Below are 26,257 nucleotides of genomic sequence, written 5' to 3'. Positions count from 1 at the left end.
CACTCAATTGTTATAACTCTCACCACCCAAATTATACTATGAATATAAATACAATAAGCTCAATGTGGGTGTGTGTAAATAATGAGTAAAATCAAATCTAACTTAAATAGCAAACTAGCAATAATAAGAATATGAAAATCAATACTAATATTGCTAGAAAAAAGAGTTAGAAAACTTCTCCATAAACACAAAGAGAGGATGAGAAGATATTTAAGATGAACTCCTCAACAGATGATGCAAGCTACTCTTTGTAAAAGCAAACCCCAAAAACAAACTAAACAAACTGTAAAACCCTAGAGCTGAAGGCAATGGGGTATTTATACCCACTCAAAACTTCAGCAAAAACTCAAAACAAAATGACCAAAAAGCCCACAGAATCCAACACTAGATTCTATACAAAATAGCCGTTGGAGTATACTCAGCAAAAGACACAGGCGCGGTCGACCGTGACGGTCGACCGCAAACTGATATATGAAATGATAGTTTTGAAACAGATTTTGAGACTTTTAAAAATATGTTAAAAATAACAAATGAAGTCCAAAAATAATGAAACTTTAGGAAATGTATATAAATTTACATGTTACAAAAAGAATTTTCCAAATTGCATTTCCCATTTGTGAAAAATCATTATTTTGCAAAATAATCCAAAGCATGAAAATGTAAACATAATAATTTTGTCATTTTAGCTTAACCATGTTTTAAAACATTACAAAAAGATTTTATAGACTTAATAAAAGATGTATATGATTATTGTTAAGTCTAAAAGCTAAAAATATAATATTTTCACAAAATTACATATTTTGCAAACTTTTCAAAATACAATAAATATGATTTTCTTGAACTAAATAAAATTGATATTGATGAAATCATATATATATATATGCATATAATTATGAAACAAGAAATGTATTTTCAATTGTATTCAATTGTTTCATATTAAAACTCGAATAATATTAAACCAAAACATTTATGTATATATATAACTATATATATACAAAAACCAAAACGTGTATGTGTGTATATAATTGAGCTTAAGGTACTAACACACATAATATAACACCTAAACTAAATTACCCAAACTTGATCTTGATCTTCATTGTAGCTCAACTTGGTAAACTTGGATGAAGCTTGTAATTGGATCTTTAACTTGATAGCAAGGCTTCACTCTACTATTCTGCCAACCTCCATTAGATTTGATCGTTGAAGCGCAATCTATCCAACCTCCAACATATTGTTTGCCTAGAATAAATATAAAACACAAACACTAGACAAACAATATTAGATGTAAATTGTTTGTAATCATCATCAAAATAAGAAGGCCAACATATTACTTTCTATTGCACATCGCAGATGTGACAATATCCGAGGATGTGTAAATGAAGGTAAGGTTGTAGCCTAAACACCAAGATGTGTCCAAGGCTAAAATGTCTACTTTCGGCTTTGGTAGCTAAATACACAATACACAAGGATAGGAGCCTAGTTGCAGCAGATACGCCTGGAAACTCTTAGAATGGATTATGAAATAAAAGAAGTTAATTAAAAGGTGAAAAGGACAACTGATAAGAGCAAGGTTGATTATTTTGACTACAAATCAGTCGATCATTTCGCGCGTGAGGGTGCACAACCAAGACGAGGGACTCATTGACTACATCTACAGGGTAGAGAATTTTTTTGTTGTGTTTAAAAGATTCCAAATAGGAGTAGAGAGATCTAGTGAGAGAATATGCAATAGTGCTGGTCACTAATACATAAAGATTTTCTCCAAGTTCAGGGAACAAACAGATCTTATGATACTCCCACTATAAATGTGGAATCGTCTCAGTAGTTAGGCTTGTAGGATTCACGTTAGATTCCCATATGTGGGTGACTTACATGGATATATTTCATAGATTCTCTACTTCGCATAGGATATCATGCTAATCTCTTAGTTGATTTTAAAATGTGACTGATATCAAGCTAATCTCTTCTACTTAGTCTTGTATCATGAATTAAGATCGGATCTAGTTTATGGTATTATAGACTAGGTCATATTGGAGGATATATGTAGGCTCGATAGGGGGCAACCTCCTAAATATATGTATGAAGATGTATCTATCCTCCTACGAGGATAGCCTCATGAAATCACTAGGAGATGTTTTGGTAAGGCCAAGATAAAACCCGTTGCAATTAGCGTACTCTGATATATGCAGATTGAAATTTATGAAGGTACAAAGTGGTGCACCTTATTTTCTCACGTTTATAGGTTATTACTGTATCTGTAGCGATGTGTATTTGATTTTGCACCTATTTAAGGGCTTGGATTTGTTTCAAGAGCTGAATCAACTAGGTGAGTAATCAATTAAGCAAAAGCATTAGAGATTTGCGCACTAGTTGTGAGGTAGAGTAACTATTTGACCAGTTTAGGAAACTGTTAAGAGAATAGAAAAGTTAAATAGTTGATGATGACCTATATTCTATGGCAAAATGGTGTTGCAAAAGTGAGAAGTACGACTCTGTTAGACGTAGTTAAGAATATCTACACATTTGGTTTTGGGGAGATACATATTAATAGCGGCATAAGTTCTGAACTGTATACCTTCTAGCTCAGTACAGTCTATACCCTATAAGCCATGGATAGCTAAGGGCCAATGTTGGATCACTACGTCCATATGGGTATGTTGCTCACATACATATTACTTCTTGCTGGTATGAGAAGTCGGACCCTAAAGGGAAGAAGTGTATATCTATACACTAATTTTAGGGAAGTGTTTATATGTGAGTACTACAATGGGATTGTGATTGATAGAGTTACAGGATATTGAGTTCCTTGGGGAGGGTTTCCCTCATAAAAAAGGGATAGTTCAGGATTTGGGTTCATACGAGATCGAGGAGACTGTCACAGAGCCAACAATAAAAGAAGATGGTTCCTCTACCAACTGGGGACAGTGGGAGTGGGGTACCTTTAAATGATTTGGAGCCATCTAAGGAATCCCAACTACCTCATTGATCATTCCATGGACTAGTACCCCCATAATATTTTGATATTGATGGTGAATCATTCATGGCACCACCGCATGTTGTTGTGGAGCCCAAACCGTATGAGGATGCTAATTCTTGTTCTGCAACAAGAGGGTGGAATGTAGCAACAAAAGTGTAGCTTAAGTTCACGAGGAAGAATTAAGTCAATGACTTAGTGAATCTTCCAGCTGCATACAAGACCACTAACAACAAATAGTTTTTCAAGGTCATGCAGGATAGGACAATCAAATGGTGCAGGGCACGCTTGATGGAGAAATGATATACTAATAGTTGTTGGGTGGATGATGAGGAGATGTTCTCTTTTGGAGAGAGTTATATTTTATCGATTATTGACTCTTGTAGGAGATATAGATCTTGAATTAGTCCAAATCGATGAGGAGACAACTTTTCTATGGGAAAACTAGGACATGAGATCTATGTAGATTGACGTATATGTTTCAAAGTGAAGGGACTTGAGCACAAGGTGCCCAAGGTAAGGAGCTCCACTTATGACTTGAAACATTATTCCAGTGTGTAATATTTTTATTATATTAGATCATATTGGTTTATGATTTTATGATGATCGATAAAGACAATAGTGTCTACCTACACAAAGATGGCAAGAGTTTGAGTTCTATTATCATACGTCAATGACATATTGTTGGCTAGGCACAATATGGAGACCACTGGGACTCCAATTGCTAAGAATCATACTCTAAGTTTAGCACTATGTTCCAACTGCAAAGCAGAGAAGAAGTGAATATTAATTGTCCCTCATAAGACTGTAGTCGGTAGTCATGTAAGCACAAAAGACCTGACACTTCCTTTGCAATAGGATTGATGGGTAGACATTAGTCCAATCCTAGTACGACTCACTAGGATGAGTCAAGAGGATCCTCAAATATTTAGTAGACATTGCATTTATGCATTGTACTATGACGAAATAGACACTTACCTATTGATATTTAGATGCTGACTGGACTGGCGATCTAGATGGGTTAGTGTTGACTTCTGATTATATTTTCTCACCGAGTGGCAGCATTATTTCATAGAGTAGTAAGAAATAATAACGTTAGCCTATTTTCACTAAGGATGAAAAATGCAGTGATATACACAATACACTGGATGCAGTTTCATTGTGCAAATTCTCGGAGAATCTTTCTATAGCTAGACATATAGAGAATGGTGTAATTTTTTTTTATTATGATAGCATGTCAACTATTGGTTATTTGATAGATCCAAATTAGTTTGGAAATTTGAATAATATCTAGATTGTGTACCAATTTATTAAGAGCTAAGAGAAGGAAGAGGTCGTGTTGCGTATCTCTACTAGTCAGATAATTGGGGATCTACTGATAAAGAGATTAGCTAAAGAGAAGCTAGGACAACACACTTAAGCCTCAAAGGCTACATTTTTAATGATGATTTTTATTCTAGATGAGACCTCAGACACTTACAAAATTATGGATGACGGCCTTATAAGACAATATATTTATTGTGATTTTTTATATGCATATCTGGGATTGCTAACGTCTTATTATTGCTTGGTTATTTTTAGCATGGAATATATCTGTATATGATGTGCACGAGGTACTCAAAGGGCACTAGATGCACCATTAGAAGGTTACATCAATAGGGATGTGTTCTTATCACACAAAAAATTCCTTTCAGAGTTGTAGTGGTTGCTGAAGCTGAGACTGAGTGTTGGATGTCATTTGGCTTGAAGCAATAACAACACTGTCATTTTCCTTGGTATAGAAACAGTGAGAGCACTTTATTGCTCATCCTGACGAGGTCAGGATGAGATTGCTATAGGGCTGTCCGCATGGGTCAGTCCATGCCGGGCACCGAGACATCCCGATTATTTTCTTTTTTTGCTTAAAAAATATTTTTTGCAAAGAAATGAAATTTTAAGAGTAATTAAAATAATATATGCTAAAGTTTGATAAAAATTCAATGATATTATTAACCACTTGTAATTATACAATTTATAAATACAAATATTATAGAAATTAAAATGATAAAAAAATAAATTCTTTACTATTAATCACTAATAATTATAATTTTTTAGAATTTGTCGCATCATAATAGATGAATACATCCAAACTAGGTTGACACCTACTCATCTATATCACTATAATTTGCAACTCTTTTGAAATAATTTATCACAAATTTACAGCTAAAAAATAAAAATTATAAACTAGTAAATAATTTCTACTCCCTATCTTTATCTCCTATTATCAATTCATCAAGTCTATCTTCAATACCAGCCATTCGATCGATACATTGAGTTCTTTTCTAGGATCTTCACCAATCTTATAGGCACATTACCGCCTGTACAGTAGATGGATCTAGCGATATTTTATGTTCATCGATTAAATGTCCTGATGTGCTGAAGGTGCATTCAGAAGCTACTGTAGCAACCGGCACTGTTAATAAGTCACAAGCTACGATGGAAAGTATAGGATATGAAATTGTTCCATAGTCTCCACAATTGCAAAATATCAAAATTATTATTTTGAGCATTAACTAAAGGTGCAGATAAATATTGTTCAATTTCAAAAACTTCCCTTGATGATGATCCAGATCCAGATCTATGGCTACTAGGTAGCCACGCTATCATTAATTGCCTATCAAAACTCTTATCTTTGCCTCGGCTTGAACTCGTAGAAGCAAAAGCTGTAGGTTGATGTGTACTTATACCATATCTATCTGCATACTCCTCACATAATCTTTAAAAATAATATTTAATAGTACTATGATGAGTAAGAGTAGTAACAGTTTGACCATCATCAGTATCTATTATCATGTTCTCATATAAAGAATTTAATAAAATTTGAATGCCAACATCCTTCAAACATGGACCAATAAGAACCCCCAAATCAAAAATAATAGGAATAGGTCTAATATACTTATTAAATTTACTTTCTATTTAAAAAATCATATTTCTAAAATAATTATCCATAAGATAATTAGTAAACAAAGTTTGAATACGTAAAACTTGTAAAACAGCTTGCGTAATAGTTGGATAATAACAACCAAATAATAACATAGTAGCTTCATAAAAACTTGCAGTATCTCTTTTACACTACATATAATTATTCCTTCTTCATCAATTATTCCATACATACTACCAGAGTTAGAATTAGAATCATAGAAATTAATAAAATTATTTATAATTTCTTTTTAATCTATTGCTATATTTAACATTGCATAGGTGGAATTCTACTTGTGGTCAATATCTTTTGGAATTAACTTAAGGTTAAATTTTTTTTCTTTTACACAATTGTTTCCATCTTTTAAGTCTTTGTTCAGAAGTATTGTGAGCATAAGCTATAATCCTAACTTTTCCTATCACGTGTTTAATTTTATTAAATATACTTTAAATAATTAAATTTAAAATATGACACATACATCTAATATGAAAATTTTACAAATGACATGGCAATAGCAAAGAAGATTTGATATGATCTACATCTACATTATTATTATTTGCATTATTTAGTATAAGAGCAAATATTTTTTTTAGAAATTTCTAATTTAGAAAGTTCTTTCATTATTAAATTTGTAACATTAACACTAGTGTGTGAATCTTCAAATTCAATAAAAGAAATAACTCTTTTAAACATTTGCTAAGTATCATCAATCTAATGTGCTGTGATACATAAATAGCCAGTTTGTGCTCTAGATATGCAAATATCTGAAGTTAGAGAAAAATTATAGTTTAAGCCTTGAAAATAAGAAATTATTTTTGTTTTTCCCTTGTGATAATATTTTAAAATATCACGTTGAAAAGATTGATGAGAAATTTTTTTAAATGCAGGATAAAAATCATCTATAATCATATATTTAAATTCATCATCTTTTACTAATTTAAAAGAAAGGTTTTTAAGAACAATAAACATGCTGACACATTTCCTAGCTTTAATTGCATCGTAGGTTTAGGAACCGAGGCTGCCAGAAGTGGATGATTGAAATAGTAGAGATTGTTGGATGCCTCCTGCAGATGTTGTCGCTTAAGCTCTGTTGTGTTTTTCCAAATGGTGTTTGAGGTGGTTGGTGCGGCTATTATGATGAGTTTTAAAAATATGGCCACACAATACACATTTAGCCTTCTGAGTGAGTAGTTTACCGTCTTGACCGTCTTAATTCTTGGTAACTTCTATCTTCTCAAAAAAAATTCACGCATTAGATATCGACCTTTTAGGAGCTCTATGTATGGCATCATCACTACCATATTCGGGATCAACATCGATAGGAGGAGTAGCTCCTGTAGGTGTAGTAGGAGTAGGACTCATTTCGATATCGGGAGTTAGAGCTTGCCCGTTATAGTCGGAGGAGGAAGCCATTTGATTGGAGAATTAGAGAATATAAGAGAAAACAAGAGAATATTAGAGAGTACGAGAGAGTATGAGAGAGTATTAGAGAGAAGTAGATGAGTTTTGGATGAGAAAAATAAATGAAAACCCCCTCTATTTATAAAGGCAACCCCTTAGCCAAATGACCAAAATACCCTTAAATTTTGGTCTTTTTTGACCATTTTTAGGGTATGTTGGTCAATTAACCAAAAATAGCCGTTATAGGCTATTTTTAGTAGATCGGACTGGGCTGGGTCCGGACCTGACCCGCGCTGCTCGGTCTAACAGTCATAAATGTGACTGTTTGGACCAGGTCGGGTCCGGGTCAGCCCGATCCGCCAGTATTCATGACCGTTGTACCGGACTCGGTCTGGGCTGAGTCTATGCTACCTAGTCCAACAGTCAAAATTTTTTACCATTAGACCCCGGGCCGGGCTAAACTCGCCTGGTCAACCTCTTCTTGCTGGGTCTGACCCCTATTCGTACCAGACCTGGACCCAGGTTTCTTGACCTGGTCATTTTCGTGGCTAGGTCGGGCTGAGCCCTGTGTGGGTTTCACTGAGGCGACCCAAGCCCGGGCCCAGAGCCCGGTTTGCCCTGAAAAATCAAGCTTTGCTTGGGTCTGGGTCGCGCTTCAAGCGCGACCCAGACCCAAGCAAAGCTTGATTTTTCAGGGCAAACCGGGCTCTGGGCCCGGGCTTGGGTCGCCTCAGTGAAACCCACACAGGGCTCAGCCCGACCTAGCCACGAAAATGACCAGGTCAAGAAACCTGGGTCCAGGTCTGGTACGAATAGGGGTCAGACCCAGCAAGAAGAGGTTGACCAGGCGAGTTTAGCCCGGCCCGGGGTCTAATGGTAAAAAATTTTGACTGTTGGACTAGGTAGCATAGACTCAGCCCAGACCGAGTCCGGTACAACGGTCATGAATACTGGCGGATCGGGCTGACCCGGACCCGACCTGGTCCAAACAGTCACATTTATGACTGTTAGACCGAGCAGCGCGGGTCAGGTCCGGACCCAGCCCAGTCCGATCTACTAAAAATAGCCTATAACGGCTATTTTTGGTTAATTGACCAACATACCCTAAAAATGGTCAAAAAAGACCAAAATTTAAGGGTATTTTGGTCATTTGGCTAAGGGGTTGCCTTTATAAATAGAGGGGGTTTTCATTTATTTTTCTCATCCAAAACTCATCTACTTCTCTCTAATACTCTCTCATACTCTCTCGTACTCTCTAATATTCTCTTGTTTTCTCTTATATTCTCTAATTCTCCAATCAAATGGCTTCCTCCTCCGACTATAACGGGCAAGCTCTAACTCCCGATATCGAAATGAGTCCTACTCCTACTACACCTACAGGAGCTACTCCTCCTATCGATGTTGATCCCGAATATGGTAGTGATGATGCCATACATAGAGCTCCTAAAAGGTCGATATCTAATGCGTGAATTTTTTTTGAGAAGATAGAAGTTACCAAGAATTAAGACGGTCAAGACGGTAAACTACTCACTCAGAAGGCTAAATGTGTACGGCTCAGCCGCATCCAAGCCTCAAGCCTATTTAGACAACCCTAGTTTACTATATACTTGTATGTTGAGGCGACCTAAATTGAAACCCACCTCCATTTTACTTGTTTACTCTCAGCCAGACTAGGGGCCTGACTTGGTGCACGAGATGCAGGCTTGTCGGGAGATCCTAGGCATATTGCAGGGCGATATGACCGTACTAGTTCATCACATGGTGATGGAACTTAGATCTGTACGGTATTTACTTAATGATGTATGCTCTCAGGGGAGAGAAGTAATACCGTACCACGTTTCTATACGACGCGCTTTTGAACTAGATATAAGGAGGTCGAGGGATGGATCCCTACTCCCTCACTGTGTGAGCTCTTATTGACAACCACAAGTAATGGAGGGCAGTCACTGTACCCTTAGAGACATCGTGTTATCTGGGAAGGCTGTTATGAGTGTCTGCTACTTTGACTGCTATTTCCTGCAGCGTTGAGATAATACCGCACATACGGTGCAGTGTTAGAAAAGTAGGTGATTAACACGCTCAACTACTTAGGGCTAGAGGAAGATCGATTGATATGTCTCCTAATTGTATTGCTTGACCAACTCTTATTCTTTTTTGGGGACAAGATTTAAGAGTGCGATGAATCGAGGGTAGACCTTGGTGTTCATGTACGCTTCCTGGACGGATCAAAGGTATTTGAGCAGACATGGTTGATCAGATCTGGGGTACAAGATAACACATACTTACACTTTTTATTGTGTGTTTTCTTTTAGGGAGATCCTTGTGTCAATCTAACAGATCTGGTTGCAAGGCTACCCACTTGCAGATTCTCAACGGTCCATGTTGGACTAATGATGTATGGACATGTATTTGAAAAGAAAGGATATTCTCAAGGGAGACTTTGACTCGGGGAGTCAACAACTTAGGGAGTCGGCACAGGGAGCAATGGATGGCACTCACTCATTTGTGTGAGTGAGAGTATATTGGTTATTATTATGAGATAGACACCCAAATTAGTGGGTGGATAATATCCTATCTTAAAGATAAATTATTCATAATCCTAATAATTGTATGATTCTATCTCTAAGCTCTTTATATATAGTAATAAGAGAGAAAATACTATAAACCTTCACAAAGCCGTCATTTCCTTCTCCAATTAAATTCGTGCTTTATGCGGTAATCACGGGGTGATATGCAGGAGCTTCTCACCAGTTGCACATTGTGGTCTCCCTCCTACCATTGACCAAGAAGGCGTGACGATCCTATAGAAAAGATTGAATCGGTAATCCTAAACTTATCATTTATATTCCTAGGTGCATGCTAGGACTTCTTTAATTCCGTTGTGCATTGTTTATGTAGTAGAACAACCCTATTGCATGTGTGTATTTATCCGGATCTACAATTACAATGTCATGGATGAGTGTTAACATTATTATTTGATGTTGCTTTTTCAATTTGTTGGTATTAGATGGGCGGGGATTATTATTCTGAATATTTTCATTGCGAACGTCACAGCTGAAGGCAACTTGAATTCATTGCTGTTCTCAAATGTTCTTCAAATTCCCACATCGGGCTCTGATCAGTACCTGATCGATCCTGTTCATGAAGCCCATGAAGGTAATCTTCTATAGAACCCTTTTCAAATGAACACTCTAATTATAAAATTAATTCAAACTAATTGAGATCATTTTTGTTCAACTTGGACCAAACTTAAGGGGGTCTGGTGAAGTTACAATATTTTCAACTATTAAAAAGGACATGAAAGGTGTGTTTCATTTTTCCCATCAGAAGCATTTTGGTAATTATGTGCACCAATATTGTAATATTCCACAAATTTCAGAATCTGTTAGCTTGTTGTGTAATTATGCAATTCTCATTTTTTGGTCAGGTCAACTCAGCTATTATACATTTATACTATCAGAATGTAAGCATGAATACTGACTTTATCCTGAATCTTTTCGCAGGCCGAATGACTTAACATTGTGGCGCCGATATTCAAAACAGTAAGCTTTGCCAAATATTTTCTCTGTATTCTTTAATTTTAATAATTTGTGGTGGCAAAAGTACAGGGATGTCCAGTATTAATTTAGTTCTATGTATTCTTTTTATTATAATGTGTCCTTATTTATTTGGAATTATCCAATTCTGGTCAATATATCTAATTGAATTAATTAGCATGAGATGTTGAAACCTGAGAAGTTGACTTGATCTAATATCATTTCATCTACTTCTGATTGGTTTTGTCGATAGAAAAACTATTGGAGCATTATCAGATATTTCAGCAAGAAAAATTGACAATGAAGGCTTAATGACAGTTTTATGCATACCCATATTCTTAAAGTTGTTGATGTTATAGGTACCAAATTACAGTTGATATGAATATATAAAGGTGATATCCAAAGACAACGTGTACCTCCAATGAGAAATATTTAAGTCAATCAGGTAATTATTTACTCTATATCATTATTTTACATAAAAATCCACAGTAAGACACTTTCATATAGGTTTTTTGTTGCATTTTTGCAGTCGTGTTGACTTTGCATAATGCCATCTTTCCAAGAATCACAGTAATTTACACACATGATACTGAAATTTGGAAAACCCTAGTGAGTTTATTAGTTCTTTCTAGGATGTTATTTATAGTGTTCAAGGAAATAAAGAAGTTTGTCCCTAACCGATGTGGGACTAAACAATAGTAAACAACTGCTCTCAACACTCTCCCTTAAGCTGAGCATACATATTGTACATGCCTCGCTTGTTACAAATAAATTTTACTCGTGTTCTCCCAAGAGGTTTAGTGAGAACATCTACAAGTTGATGATCTGATGATATGTGCTTGGCTCTAATGATTCTCTTCTCCATCTTCTCACGAATCAAGTGTTTAGTGAGAATATCTACAAGTTGATGATTTGATGGTGTGTGCTTGGCTCTAATGATTCTCTTCTCCATCTTCTCACGAATCAAGTGACAATCAACCTCTATGTATTTTGTCCTCTCATGAAACACCGGGTTCTCAGCTATGTAAATGGTGGCCTTGTTATCTCTATATAAGCTCATGGGATACTCTGGAGGATAACTAATCTCTGTTAATATATCTCTAACATAGATTAACTCGTAAGTCAAATTCGCCATGGCTCGATACTCAAACTCAGCTGTAGGTTGAGAGACTACACTCTGTTTCTTACTCTTCCATGATATTAGATTTCCTCCAAGAAATACACAATACCCACTAGTTGACCATCTGTCCTTAGGAGACCCTGCCTAATAAACATCTGAGAATCCTACAACTCTTATGTGACCTCTATCTGCATAAAGTACTCCTTTTCCTGGGGTTTTCTTGAGGTACCTAAGAATCCTCTTCATAGCGTCCATATGAGGTTTCCTAGGTGTTGAGAATAACCGACCGAAAAATCATGACTGTTAGGTAGCTTAGTTTACCTACAAGTCGCCTGTATTCTTCAGTATCCTCCAATAACTCCCCCTGAGTTGATAGTAGTTTATTTTATCGTCCATATGTGAGTCAATACCCTTGCATTCTGACATCCCAGCATTTAGCAAAATATGAAGTACATATTTTCTCTAAGATAAGAGAATCACCTTCTTTGTTCTAGCTACCTCGATACCCAAAAAATATTTTAAGGATACAAGGTCCTTAGTTTTAAATTATTGATGTAGATACTTCTTCAAATGACTAATGCGATGTGCATCGTCACCAATGATCATAATGTCATCAACATATACAAACCAAAAGGATTCGCTTTCCACCATAAAATCTCTAGAAAACTGAGTGGTCTTTATAAACTCGATGAAGACCAAAGGTCTGGATAACTAGGGCAAAATGTTCGAACCAAGCCCTCGGAGATTGCTTCAAAGCGTAGAGAGACTCTTTAACTTGTACACCTTGCCACACTCCCTTTGAGCAACAAAATCTGGTGGTTGCTCCATATAAATCTCCTCATTAAGAATGTCATTGAGGAATGCATTTTTAACGTTCAACTGATGTAGTGGTCAGTGATAGCGACCTGCGAGAGAAATAAGAAAGTGGATAAATGTCATTTTAGCTGCAGGAGAGAATATATCGATATAATCAAGGCCATAGATCTTTGAATACCCCTTCGCAACTAATCGAGTTTTAAGGCAACCTAGAGAACCATTTGGATGTACTTTGACAGTGTAAACCCATTTGCAGCCAACCACTTTCTTCCCCTGGTGCTAGGGAAACAAGATCCCAAGTCCCATCTTTTTCTAAGGTCGTCATTTCATCTTGCACTACCGCTGTCCAACCAGGATTAGATAGAGCTTCTGACAAATTTTTGGGAACCGAGCAAGAATCTAAAGAAGATATGAATGAGTAACGTGATGGAGATAACAAAGCGTAAGAGATATAATGTGTAAGAGGATATCAAGAACTTCGAGAAGAAGATCTCTTATCCTTTCGGAGAGCAATGGGAAGATCATCAGTAGCTTGAGCAGTTGGATGTACGAGCACATTTCGACTTGCTAGTATATTAGGCTCTTGGGTGGATTAAGAAGATGGCTCAGGCTACAAAGCAGTACGTCTTGTATAAACTTGAACTAGTTTCCCAAATATGGATGGTAGTTCAGTCAGTATAGTAGCCTTTGAAGGAACATCGACAGTGGTTTTCTGAACAAGAAGGTAGTCATAATCATTGGGAGGGTCTAAGAATTTATCAAAGGCAATATGTCCTGGGCTATTCTCAAAGAAAGCAACATCAACTGAAATAATATATCGATTCAAGGATGGGCAATAACATTTGTACCCTTTTTGAGCCCTAGAATAGCTAAGAAAAATACCCTTAAGAGATTGTGAATCTAATTTCGTCTGTTGAGGACTATGATTATGAATAAAGCACAGAGATCCAAAGATCTTAGAAGGTGTAGGCATCGAAAATTACCTATAGGTCTCCATGAGCAGATCAATGCTAAGAGGAGGTGAGGAACGTCACTATCCAAGTCACAGAAGCTCGATTAACATCGATGAACGCTTGAAGTGAATCGACGAACTACGTGAAGCAATGGAGTTTCAGAATAACGAGGATACGAATTGATCGGGAGACCCGCGTCGCTTACAAAAGGTGAAATACCCTTCGTGTCTCATTTATTCCATAGATGATATAATCATTGGAACTTATAGAACTCCTCATCGGTTTTCCAACGCACTTTGAATCGCTCAAATCCAAGTTCGGATGAAGAAGTTACGGCGGAAACGGACGAATATGCAAAACGGAATGTCTCAGCCTGAGTTGAGACACCCCGAGGTGCCTCGGCACAAACGAGACACCCCAAGGTGTCTCGGCCAAGGCCGAGACACCCTAGGGTGTCTCGGGCCAAGCCCAAGGGTGTCTCCAGCCCTAAAAAAGTCAGATTTGGTTGTTTTACGGTTTTAACCGCCCGGATCTCCTTGAAGCCTATAAATACAGCCCCGGGAGCCTCTTTTTTAGGGAGATCTGGAATTCTCGTGCCTCGGTGAAGCCCTGCCGGATTAAAGACTTAAAATGCACAGATTTCAGAGAGGAGGAGGAGTTAGATCTGCAGCCCGGTTCGTTCCTTAGGATTATCCCGTTGTGGTAATATTAAGAAGAGTGATTATCTCGCTTCGCCAAGATAAGAGCTACGGTTTCTCGATCCCTTCGCGGATAGACGAAACTTTGTCCAAATATTGATCGTTCGGTGGTCCATGGACTAACGCGTTCCCGTCACAGGCCAAGATCCCATGCAAGCAGCGGGTGATAAACACTCGTTGCGTTTGTTTGAAGAGAATTGTAATTTTTTTTGTTTTCATTGTGTAAAAGTCTTATAAAAAGACTGATTTTTGTATTCGTTGTAAACGTCTGAAGTTTGTAATGAATCCCGCAATAAAACAATCAATTTTTACCGCAAACAAACTGGCGACCACAGTGGGAGCCAACAGCCTCGCTGCCAAAGCTGTCGTGCCGCAGCCGACGATCAAGATCCCGGTGTTCGAAGAGGTCAAGTACGAATTCGACCAGCAGAAATTTGAAGAATACATCTCCTCCTCCTTCTCCAGATCTGCTCCTCCTCATAAGCGCAGAAAGATCTCCTCCTCCCAGAAGATCCGCCGGTCTCTAGATCTGAAGACCCGAGAAGTTGATCTCCCCATAGTCGATGCTACAGTCGCACCCTGCAACGATCCACCGGCATCCGATGAGACCAGATCTGCAGATCTGAACTCCTTCGCGATCAAGGAGCCAACTGTTGAAGGTGCGCCAACTCTATCAAAGAGAGCACGTCAAAGGAAACGCCAACGCCTCGCGCGCTAATTTGCCAAGGCTTTGGATCAGGTGGATGGACTCCGGTACCAAGCGGATTGGGAGTTCAGAAAGCGCCAAGTGACTAAGCTATCGCCACAATAAGCATTGGGATCCTCCTCCCAACCTCTAATTAACAAATTGGTTCAGGTCAAATGAACCCGTTCTACCCTCGAGGAGCGCGTCCAGAAGCGCCGTGCACTTATTGCGCACACCCAGATCCTTGTGCGAGAGGCACGAGAATTGCAGCGGGAAGAGGTGATCAAGAAGTCACCAAGATCTAAGCAGGTTTAGGTGCCGAAGGCTAAGTTAGCGCCCCTACCCGATAAAAGACATCAGTCGTGTCTCTCGGTCGATTCCAGATCCAAAGCTGGTTCCCAGCTTTCGTCAAGTTCAGATCTCGCTCCTTTTAATCCCACACCTCCGGTGAAGCTCTGCAATAATATGGACACATCCAGAGGCAGGAAAGTGATAGCAGAACGCTTGGGTCTTTTGCATGAGGATCGAGGCGAAGCTCCAGTCAAAGAACGCTTGGGCATGATGAATGAACCCCGAGCAACTCATCGAGTTGGGGGTCGCACTCGCCCTTCTAATAAATCAGAGCCTTCCTATAATGGAAAAGCTCCTATAACTGACCGCCTCGGACTGCGAGTCATTTCCCAAGAGCCTGTTGAGGTCTTACGCTCACGAAAGCGTGACTCAAAACGTGCGACTCTTGAGAGCACCGACAAGATGACGAATCCTCAGAAGAAAACATGTTCGTCAGATGACGACGTTATACCTGAGGAGTCATGTCAGCACACGATACGTTGCTCCGACAATCATGCCGATGAGTTATACTATCGGGCTGGGGGTACGAACAAATCTCGAAAGAAAGGTACCCAAGAAATGGACTCTCATTGTCCGTGTACTAAAATTATCAGGGCAGTATTATCAACGTGTAGCTGCCCCAAGACCGCTCTACAGAGGGTCTCGGTATTTGAAAGGATCTCCCCCAGAACGTCCAGGACCAAGCCAATGCGTTTCTGTAGAAAAAGTCCAACTGCGCAAGATGACGAACTTCCAGAAGTCACAGTTAATATGGTTGATAAGGGGAAGTCAATGCGAAACTTCAATCCTCGTCATCTTTCGAACATATCCTAATGTATAACTCGGTTACGGTCGGGAACCGTTAGACAAAGGGACTATCACAGGATGAATCAAGGATTATCCTCGGATGACGAAGTGTCAGATGCTAACTCTGCAGTCGCTTCTGACAAAACAGTATCCAGCCTAGGTCAATCCCACGAAGTGTTGATGATTAGCACAGAAGAGGTCACTAAAATGGTTGAGGATGCCTTGGCCAAACAAAAAGAGAACTTCAAGTTCGAAATGGAAATGGCCATGATGCGAATAAGGGAAGAGCATGATCAACAAATTCGGGTTTTGTCCAATCAAGTCAGAGTTGAATCCAGCCGTCGCACCCAGAAAACGCCGCAAGACAGCGATCCAGAAGTGGACAAAATCATCATGGCCGACGCACCTCCCAAAAATACTGGGTGTGGTTCAAATGCACCCCCTACAGATAATAACGCTGGGGGTGATTCCGCCAAAGATAATAACACTGGGGGTGGCCGCATTATTCCTCTCGAAAATTGTCCAAAACAAGATATAGATGAGGACGAAAAGATGAAGGATCTCGAGAGCAAAATCGACGCTCTGATGTCTGCTCGAGAGGTGAAGAAAACCGGGATTCCATATCCTTACCCGAAAGTGTGGGATTCGATCCCGTATCCGGCGAAGTTCAACCTGATCAACTTCACGCCGTTCGACAGGAAGGGCTCACCCTCTCAGCACCTGATCTACTTCAAGTCCCATTTGGGTATGATCTCCGGCAATGAAGCCTTGATGGTTCGGTCATTCGTTGGCACCCTTCGTGGGCCTGCTTTCGATTGGTACCGCCGTCTCAAGCCCGGAAGCATCAATAGCTAGGAGGACCTGGAGAGCATGTTCCTCGCTTATTTCTTTGATGATGACGCCAAAGTGTCGATCAGGACACTCTTCGATGAGAAACAAAAAGACGGAGAGTCGGTGGATACCTTCATCAAACGCTTCCGCAATCAGGCAATGAACTGCAAGGATCCCATCACGGAGGAATTCATCTTGCAAACCTGTCATAACAACTTGTCCATTAACATCTTGGACGTTATGGGAGTAGAGCCGCTCAATACCTGGAAAGAGCTGAAGGTGCGCGGAGAACAGGCCGAACACTTCCTTAGAAGGAGGAAGATCAAAAGAAACCAACCGATGGTTAACCCTCTGAATTCGAGTCTCGTGTCCCATGATGAAGGGATGATACCTACAACAGTTATTGATGTTAATCATACGTCGCAACAGCAGCCCCGAAGACAGCAGAAGACTTCGGATCCGAGGCTCCAAAAAGAGTACTCATTCAAAGACGAAGACGTTCCAGCCATCTTCGAGACCCTTCTTGAAAACAACAAGATCAAGCTACCACCTATCACAAATCGGGAGGAAGCTGCCAATACTATGGATCCGAAGTACTGTGTGTACCACAGGAGGATCCTTCATCCCACCAAGGCATGCTTTACTTTAAAGAATAGCATCCAGACCTTGGTTGAAGCCGGCGTCATAACGCTAGGATAAACAAAATAAGAACGGCAACACTTCGAAGAGTATACGAGTATAAACTACTTCTCAATACTCCGAAGAGTACACGAGTATAAACTGCTTCTTAATCCTCCGACCGGTATAAGAGGTTAAACTGCTCCCTGATACTCCAATAGGTATATGAGTCTAAACTGTTTCCTACCGTTGACGGGAAGTTCCTGGAGGATATTACGCTAATATTCTTAAGGATAACCCGGTCATGTAACGGAGTACAAAGTCAGACCCAGTTCCAAGAAGGAAGCTGGGGGTGGATGATTTTAACGGGAAGTTCCTGGAGAATTTTTATATGTAATATTCTTAAGGATAACCCGATCATGTAACTGAATGCAATGATAAACCCAGTTTCGCGAAGAAGCTAGGGGTGGATGATTCATGTAACAGGAAGTTCCCGGAAAAATACTATATGTAATTTTCTTAGGGATAACCCGATCATTACAAACAAAGTGATAAACACTAAACCCTACAGTGATTTGTATGAGTCAACACTCTCGTTGTGATTTGTACTCCCACTCTCACTGTCTACCTGGTCAAACCTTCCTATAGTTAGGGCCACAACTAAAGTCCCCTCTCGATTCCTTCCATGAACGAGAGGTCCACTTTTAAATTGAGCGATCAAGCCTATAAAAGGTAAGATCGTCTCAGACCCCTCACTTCCACTGTTTCCTTGGTCAAACTTATAAAAGTTAGGACCAAAGGCAGAATCCCCTCTCGATTCCTTCCATGAACGAGAGGTCCACTTTCAAATCGAGTGATCAAACCTTCCTATAGTTAGGGTCATCTCAAACCCCCGCTTGGTCAAACCTTCCTACAGTTAGGACCAAAACCACAATTCACTCTCGATAAACGAGAAATTTATCTTTAATTCAGTAATCAAACCTTCCGACAGTTAGGGTTATCCGAATCTTATCGATTCTCGGAGTAGAGATCCCACTCTTAGTTTCATCTTTTCGGATTCTGGGGGTGGAGATCCTACTTCGAGTTTCATTTCTAACTGAAGATAGAATATAAAATTCTTCCTATTCAGTGCCGGGAGATAGAATATAAAATTCTTCCTCTTCAGTGCCGGGAGATAGAATATAAAATTCTTCCTCTCCCATTTCATGTTCGTCTTTGCCCCAAGAAAAGACACCACTTTTTCAACTCCTAAAATTCGTACCTCACAGGCACGGGGAATTTTATCCCGAAGCCTAAGTAGGGATAAGCCAACACCTGACACGTGTTGTCGGTTTAGTCTTTCACCGATTGAAGAAGATACCAGATTCCAGTCTGGGGAATTTTATCCCGAAGCCTAAGTAGGGATAGGTCAATGCTTAACACGCGTTGCGGGTTAGTCTTTGACTGTAAAAAAAGACAAAAGATCACATATTCAACATTGTGGCAGGTTGTTATTAATAACACCATAATCCGTGCCTCACACGCATGGGGAATTTTATCCCGAATCCTAAGTAGGGATAGGTCAACGCCTAACACGCGTTGCCGGTTAGTCTTTGACCATAAAAAAGACAAAAGACTACATATTCAACATTGTGGCAGGTTATTATTAATAACACCATAATCCGTGCCTCACACGCATGGGGAATTTTATCCCGAATCCTAAGTAGGAATAGGTCAATGCCTAACACGCATTGCTGGTTAGTCTTTGACCGTAAAAAAGACAAAAGACCACATATTCAATATTGTGGCAGGTTGTTATTAATAACACCATAATCTGTGTCTCACACGCATGGGGAATTTTATCCCGAAGCCTAAGCAGGGATAAGCCAACGCCTAACACGCGTTGCCGATTTAGTCTTTTACCGATTGAAGAAGACACCAGAATCCGAGTCTGGGGACTTTTATCCTGAATCCTAAGTAAGGATAAGTCAGCGCCTAACACGTGTTGCCGGGTAGCCTATTCGTGTAACAATGGCGAAGTCTACGTATTCAAAGTCGTAGCATCAAGTCTAAGGGAGTTCATTCCTTTAGCACAACGTCACATGCGGAACGGATTTAAACAATCCGCTTGCTAGCCTGACTCAAACGGTAGCCGGTAAAGGCACATCAAATCCGTTTATGTCTGAGGATTTGCCAAAAATCCTAAGTCTACGTCTAACACACGTTGCCGGGTAGTCTATTCCCGTGAGAAAGACAAAGTCTACGTATTCAATGTCGTAGCACTAAAAGAGTTAACTCTTTTAGCACAATGTTATGTGCAGAACGGATCTAAACAATCTGCATGCTAGCCCGACTCAAACGGTAGTCGGTAAAGGCTAATCAAACCCGTTGATGGCTGAGAATTTGCCAAAAATTCTATAAATGCGAGTCATTGACGCATCAGCTTCATTAGTTGGTCTCGTGACTTCAGCATCTAATAACTTTAGGATAAGATCTATACACGCAGATGAATCAGCTTTCATGGTTGGTCCTGTAGCTCCGACATTTGGGACCACCGTGCTCTAATACCTTAAGAGCTTAAACTGTGTATGCTCCAGCAAACGTACGAGTATAAACTGTGTCAATGTCAAGCGATCCAAAACCCTAGGTCAACGCCGGTCAACGCGTAACCCTAGGTCAACATCAGTCAACGCGTTGCAACCAAAATTTAACGTCGGGTGATCCGAAACCCTAGGTCAACGCCGGTCAGCGCGTAACCCTAGGTCAACGCCAGTCAACGCATTGTGACCAAAAGTCAACGAACAGCGATCTGAAACCCTGAGTCAGCACGATGCGACGGAGATAGTCAGTTCTAAGTCAACTCAATGACACGAGCCAAACTCAACTCATCAGTTTTAGACTCGAAACTCTGACGACGGCCAGACGATAAACGCAGCGCCGGAAGGACTTCAGCTATTCATCAAAGCATCGAATAGACTGAAAATCGAAGGAGCAAAGAGTCGAAGCTAACTACAGGTCCTTTACACCGATCGAAGGCTGGACCAATCACATCCAAAGTATTCCAGCCTCTTCTATAAAAGAAACGAGTCTGGAACGCTTTGGAGGGGGTATCTGTAGGCATCGAAAATTACCTATAGGTCTCCGTGAGCAGCTCAATGCTAAGAGGAGGTGAGGAATGTCACTATCTAAGTCACAGAAGCTCGATTAATGTCGATGAATGCTTGAAGTGAATCGACGAACTACGTGAAGAAACGGAGTTTCAGAATAATGAGGATATGAATTGATCGGGAGCCCCACGTCGCTTACAAAAGATGAAATACCCTTCGTGTCTCATTTATTCTATAGATGATCTAATTATTAGAGCTTATAGAACTCCTCGTTGGCTTTCCAACGCACTTTGAATCGCTCAAATCCGAGTTCAGATGAAGAAGTTACGGTGGAAACGGACGAATATGCAAAACGGAACGTCTCAGCCTGAGTTGAGACACCCCGAGGTGTCTCGGCACAAACGAGACACCCCAAGGTGTCTCAGCCAAGACCGAGACACCCAAGGGTGTCTCAGCCAAGACCGAGACACCCTAGGGTGTCTCGGCCAAGGCCGAGACACCCAAGGGTGTCTCAGCTCAAGCCGAGACACCCAAGGGTGTCTCAGCTCAAGCCGAGACACCCAAGGGTGTCTCCAGCCCTAAAAAAGTCAGATTTGGTTGTTTTGCGATTTTAACCACTCGGATCTCCTTGAAGCCTATAAATACAGCCCCTGGAGCCTCTTTTTTAGGGAGATCTGGAATTCTCATGCCTCGGTGAAGCCCTGCCGGATTGAAGACTTAAAGTGCACAGATTTCAGAGAGGAGGAGGAGTTAGATCTGCAGCCCGGTTCGTTCCTTAGGATTATCCCGTTGCGGTAATCTTAAGAAGAGTGATTATCTCGCTTCGCCAAGATAAGAGCTACGGTTTCTCGATCCCTTCGCGGATAGATGAAACTCTGTCCAAATATTGATCGTTCGGTGGTCCAAGGACTAACGCGTCCCCGTCACAGGCCAAGATCCCACGCAAGCAGCGGGCGATAAACACTCGTTGCGTTTGTTTGAAGAGAATTGTAATTTTTTTTGTTTTCATTGTGTAAAAGTCTTATAAAAAGACTGATTTTTGTATTCATTGTAAACGTCTGAAGTTTGTAATGAATCCCACAATGAAACAATCAATTTTCATCGCAAACAGAAGGTAAATGAAAAGCGTCTTCAGCCGAATATAAAAGGGAGATCAGGGTTTTATTCTGTAAGATAGATGAGGGTAATCTATTGATCAGGTAGCATGCTGTTAGAATGGCATCGATCCAAAATTATTTTGGAACTTGATGATGGAATAACAAGGTCCTAGCAATTTCTAGCAAGTGTCTGTTCCTGTGCTCAGCAATCCAATTTTGTTAAGAGTGTATAAGTACAAGAAAACTGATGTAAAATTTTATTTTCTTCTAAATATTTTATGAAAGAACTTTCAAAATATTTCTTAGCTTTATCTTTTCTTAAAGTTTTGATGCTACTGTGAAATTGAATTTTAATCTCAGCACAGAAAACTTTAAAAACAGAGAACACTTCAGGACGAATTTTCAGCAAGTAAATCCAAGTTATACGAGAAAAATCATACACAAAACTAAAAAATATTAGAAACAGAGTTTGGATGGAATAGAACAATGATGTCATACATAAGAATGTACTAATTCAAAAGGGTTACTGACTCGCTTATTGACGCGACTCGGGTAAGACACCCATTGATGTTTTCCGAGTTGACATGACTCACACTCTAAAGACTCGATGTGATTTAAATCTAAAATCAAAGTTTTAAGAATTGAATGAGGGGGGTGACCAAGCTGGCAATGTGCTTCAAAAGTTGATGTGGAGCTGATACAAGCCATTTGGGAAGAGGCAAAGTTCAGTTCATACAAGCCGTTCCGCCCATGTCCAGTGCCAATTGACTTCCTTGTCCCAAGTGCTTGAAAAATACAATATGTAGGAAAAAATATGATCGTGCAGTTTAATGATTTAGTAATTCTATTCACAGATAAGAGATTAAATAAAAATGAGGAAGATATAGCATAGAAGAAAGTGGAAAAGTTTAGTGTTGGCAGATCTAATACCCTCCACATGTGTAGTGGATCCATTAGCCAATACTACTGAGGGAAAGTAGGTGGTAGGTGTGTAGGAGGATAATATACCTTAGTTCCCAGTTATATGATAAGTTGCTCATGAATCTATAACCCAAGTATGAGACGATGACAATGTAAGGCAAGCAGTGGGTTTACCTATCAGAGCAATTATAGCCGTAGTAGGAGAATATTGAGTATTCTTCATTTGCTAAAATAACTAGAGCTAAAACTGATCAAACTGGCGACGAGTGTCTTTATCCATAGGACACTCTTGTGTAGCCACATGTGCACTCTGAGGTTGTTTTCCCTGTAGCTGAGGACAAAGAAATTTCACGTGACTCGATTCCATACAATAATGACAATAGATAGAGGAGCCAAATGAACCCTCCCCTACAACTTCTCATAAACTATCACCTCGTCCACTACGTGCTCCAAAGCATCCTCCTGTGGGGTGTAAAATTGATTCTCGAAAAGAGAAGATTTGTATTAATAAGAATTGCTTATTACAAATTAAGAAATCAAGTTACAACAGAAGCGAAGAGAATGCTCTTCTTGTTTAATGTGTGTTCTTCGGTAGCGATAGGATGCCTCTCTCAAATGCTTACGTTGAGTTTGCTTCCCTTGGATGATTCGATTGAAACTGCGGTTAAGCTTCAGTATGTAGTAGAAGCTCTTATGTGATTGAGTTCAATTACCCGATCTTGATGAATATCAAGGCCGAATGTTTAGAGAAGGCTAATGTGCAAGAGCTTACAAAGAGCCAAGAGTCTTAAATTTGAGAGTTCAGATTGAGCCTACTTCAACAATCCAAGCTTTTGCTTAAGAATATCCAGCCAAGCTCTCAAGATGCCGAGTCTTAAGAAGTGCAAAGCCGATCAAGACCACAAAACCAGTAGCCAAAAGACCTCTTCATGTTGCCAAAGGTGGCTTATAAATAGGTAAGAAAAGGCATGGTCAATCCATTGACTAGTGGGATGTGACCGCTTAGGGGTAAGGAACACCATACCTTACCCTATAGCTATGGGATGTGACCACTTAGGAGTAATGAGAGCCATGCTCCATCACTTAGAATATGGGATGTAGGCTTGCCCACTCCCACAAGCAAGCAGCTGCTTGCACCACTTAGGCATGGTTGGTAGGCTTGCAGGCGAGCTCAAGTGGTGTCTGAATGCTTAGGTGAGCTTACAGGCGAGCTTAGCGAACAAGCTGGGTCGGCTGACGGACCCCTCAAGCATTAGGCGAGCTTGAGTCTGTAGACGAGCTTGGTTCATGTGGGCTAACTCCCTGTAGGCGAACTTGACTCGAGCAGGCGAGCAAAACATTCAGACAAGCTTGACTCGTGTTGGCGAGTCAAGCAATGTTGGCAAACTTTGGCTCGTGCAGGTGAGCAAAGTGTTGGTGAGTCAATCTTGAAGGCTAGCTCTGCTTGGCCTCTTGAATGCAGGCGAGCTTGACTTTGGCTAGCAAGTCAATTAAATAGGCGAGCTTTGCTTGGCCTTTTGAATATAGGCAAGCTTGACTTGGGCTGCAAGTCAATCAAACAGGCTAGCTTTGCTTGGCTTTATGAATGTAGGCAAGCTTTGCTTGCTTTGAGCACGCAGGCGAACTCAAATAGGTGAGATTTGAGTTCTCTTGTGTAAAGGCAATTTTTATTGCCTACACTTCCATGTTTACCAAAGCGACCTCCACCACGACCACCCGCTCGACTAGTTGTTTGTCTACTCTGTGTGGCGAGAGCAAACCTGTTTGCAGATTTTGTGCTAGTACTTGCTAGGGAAGCTGTCATTGCTGGTTTCAAAAAGTAATATGTTTCTACTAAAGAACACATAGCAGAGCTCCCAATAATTTGTGGTCTTGTTGAATTATAAGACTGTGGAAGAGAACCAAGAAAGGTGAATACCATCAGTTGATCCCACTAATCTTTCATTTTTTAAATATCCCCTGTAATGGAAAATTTTTGTCTTAGCTCCTTTGCGAGGCCATTGAAGTTGCCATAATACTCCTCAAAAGTCTGATTATGCTCATCCATCATGTTCCAAAATAACTCCTGAATGACGTCATACGCCCAATTGGCATGCCCCCGGCCTGAGTACAATTGTTCCAAGAACTTTCACACTTATTTCACTATACTGTAGTGAATTGCTAGCTGAAGGACCTGTTGTTCCATGTTGTTCCAAAGTTAATGAAGTAGACTAGTGTCATCCTATTTCTAGGAGGTAGTAACTGGTACGGAAGTGTCAAGTGTCATCTTATAGATGATGATCCTTTCCCCATCCTAAAATATAAACTCGAACCAGTTGCTTCCAAAGTAGGTAATTGGACTAATTCAATATTTGGTCAGTGATCATGCTAGAGAGCATCTCCTTGTGGGTCTTTATCTCATCAATAGAATTACCGGAGGATGTCATCAATACAACAAATAAGATCCTTCAATTAGTAATCTCCCAAAAATAAACTATCAACCTCACTCAACAACAAATTAACTTCCAATAATCAAATCATCAACAACTAATCAAATGATTAGTTCAATAAGTAAAACCATCCCATAAAGAATGACTTACTACAGGTGAGCTTAGCGAACAGGCGTGGTCGGCTGGTGGACCCCTCAAGGATTAGGTGAGCTTGAGTCTGTAGGCGAGCTTAGTTTGTGCAGGCAAACTCTCTACATGTGAGATTGACTCATGCAGGCGAGTAAAAAATTCAGGTGAGCTTGACGTGTATTAGCGAGTCAAGCAATGTTGGCGAACTTTGGCTCATGCAAGTGAGCAAAGTGTTGGCAAGTCAAGCTTGTAGGTGAGCTCTACTTGGCCTCTTGAATGAAGGTGAGCTTGACTTGGGCTGGCAAGTCAATCAAACAGGTGAGCTTTGCTTGGCCTTCTGAATGTATGCAAGCTTGACTTGGGCTGGCAAGTCAATCAAACAGGCGAGCTTTGCTTGGCCTTCTGAATGTAGGTGAGCTTTGCTTGCTTTGAGCACGCAGGTGAACTCAAACAAGTGAGATTTGAGTTCTCTTGTGTAAAGGTAATTTTTATTACCTACAAAACCCCCTTCAAAGTTTTCAAACCTAAATCAGGTTGGATGTGGTCTGGAACACTTTGAATGAAGAGGATCATTGTTCATTGGTCGGGGTAAATTTGAGCCCCTTGGTTAAGTTGAGCCTTTAGGTGAGCTCCTTGAAGGGCAGGCGAGCTCAAGCTGTGCAGGTGAGCTCTGGATGTCGCCAGGCGAGCTCCGGATGTCGCCAGGCGAGCTCCGGATGTCGCCAGGCGAGCTTCGTGCTTACAGATGAGCTGGACGGCTATGGGCGAGGACCAAGTCTGTGCGGGGAATCCACGTGTCCATGAACGAGCTTCTGCAGTCACTAGCTATGGGGGCGCCTCGTCTTTACGCGTTCGATCTGAGCCATT

General features: G+C 40.2%; 1 long non-coding RNA gene across 2 annotated transcripts in view; it reads left to right on the top strand.

Annotated features, from left to right (window-relative positions):
* Positions 1-10,974, top strand: part of LOC109827504 — a 32,575-nt gene extending 21,601 nt beyond the window's left edge. For both annotated transcript variants that reach the window (XR_002243453.1, XR_002243452.1), the window contains exons 4-6: positions 10,072-10,155; positions 10,389-10,490; positions 10,838-10,974. This is a non-coding gene — a long non-coding RNA (uncharacterized LOC109827504). The remainder of the gene's footprint in view (positions 1-10,071; positions 10,156-10,388; positions 10,491-10,837) is intronic.
* Positions 10,975-26,257: the final 15,283 nt, after the last annotated feature.

Source organism: Asparagus officinalis, unplaced genomic scaffold (assembly GCF_001876935.1).
Source record: "Asparagus officinalis unplaced genomic scaffold, Aspof.V1 AsparagusV1_Un271, whole genome shotgun sequence".
NCBI lineage: Eukaryota > Viridiplantae > Streptophyta > Magnoliopsida > Asparagales > Asparagaceae > Asparagus > Asparagus officinalis.
Note: the sequence above shows the minus strand (reverse complement) of the source record. Positions and strands in the feature narration are given on the sequence as shown.